This window comes from Mus caroli, chromosome 4, assembly GCF_900094665.2.
Source record: "Mus caroli chromosome 4, CAROLI_EIJ_v1.1, whole genome shotgun sequence".
NCBI classification, from domain to species: domain Eukaryota; kingdom Metazoa; phylum Chordata; class Mammalia; order Rodentia; family Muridae; genus Mus; species Mus caroli.
The window spans coordinates 24,465,331-24,466,885 of NC_034573.1; the positions used below are offsets into that span (position 1 = coordinate 24,465,331).

A 1,555-nucleotide genomic window follows, 5' to 3' on the forward strand; every position below is an offset into this window, starting at 1 on the left:
CCAAATAAGTTCATTTGCTCATTAATGGCTCTGAGGTCATGGAGCAGTCTCCACTTTCCTGACTTTTTCTTAATTACAAAAATTGGAGTATTCCAAGGTGAGGTAGATGGTTCAATATGGCCTAGTTTTAATTGTTCCTTTACCAGTTGAGTCACAGCTTCCAGTTTTTCAGAGGATAGGGACCACTGAGGAACCCATACCGGATCCCCTGGTTTCCATGGTATGGGTCGTGCTGCCCCAATGGCCCCTAGAAAAAACCCAGACCCTGTCTGTCTTGGTTTCCATTAGGTGAGATGGGCTCTATCCTTCCTTGCTCTTGACGTCCTAATCCTTCTCCTTCTTTATAGCCCATCTTTGCCATGATATTTTTTGCTTTAGCTGAATACCCTCTCGATGGGGCATTCTCATTGGACAAAANAAGGCCCAAATGCTGCATAATATCCCTTCCCCAGAGGTTAACCGGGAGTGGGAGCACATAAGGTATGAATTTCCCTTGCTGCCCCTCGGAGGATTCCCATGTCAAGGCAACGGAGCTTATAGTGGGATATGATTGATATCCTAGGCCCTGTAATGAATGAGATGACTCTGTGGTGGGCCATGCTTTGGGCCACCAATGTGTAGAGATTATACTTTTATCTGCTCAGGTATCAAGGATTCCTTCAAACTCTTTTCAGTTGATCTTAAGGTGGAGCTTAGGTCTATCATTCAAAGATACAACCAAATAGGCAGAATCATTTCNGGAGGAGCCCATTTTCTTTATCTCAGGTCCTGCAGATTTCTCCCTGGTATTATCAGGGAGGAGCAGCAGCTGAGCTATCCTATCTCCTTTGCTAATAGAAAAAATGCCCTTAGGGCTTGAGCACTGGACCTGTATTTCAGGGGAATGTTGACAATCCATAACTCCAGGGTGGACTACTAAGCCCTGCAANGTGAGTGAACCCCGGCCGAGAATAAGGCCCATGGTTCCAGGGGGCAAGGATGGTATAGGCTCCACCGGCACTGGCTGAATACTCATTTGAGGCATTAGTAGGAAGTCGGAGGCGGCAGGCAGGTCCACCCTTTTGGGTCTTCCTGGGCCGCCTCTCTGACTGCTTCCTGGGTCCTGACAAACCGGTTCCCATATCTTTGAGGGCCCTGGGACCGAGGGCCCGATGGCCCGTTTTTTTTTGACACATCTGCTAGTTGCTTATCAGGCGGGGAAAGGAGTCTGCCCTTTCTATCCCTCACAGAGTGACACTGGCCGGCTCTATGATAGCCCTTGCCACACTTAGAGCAAAGAGTGAGGGTCCCCCCCCCCTTTTGTCTGGAACTCTGCAATCTTTCTTAAGATGCCCAAGCTTCCCGCAGTTAAAACATGTCCTCTGATCATTTCTACCCATGGAGCGTTTTGGGGATTGGAGGATGGCGGCCACTAAGCCTGCATTGGTGAGAGGTCCCCTGAGCTCCCGACACACCCTGAGCCAGTCTTGTAAGCCTTTGTTCTTTCTTGGGGCTATGGCCGCTCTGCACTCCTGTGTGGCTTGCTCATAAATGAGCTGTTCTACCAGAGGTGCGG

The 1,555-nt window shown here is 49.3% G+C and overlaps 1 pseudogene; it reads right to left on the reverse strand.

Moving 5' to 3' along the window:
* Positions 1 to 412: 412 nt before the first annotated feature.
* LOC110293654 overlaps positions 413 to 1,555 on the reverse strand; it is a 72,152-nt pseudogene continuing 71,009 nt past the window's right edge.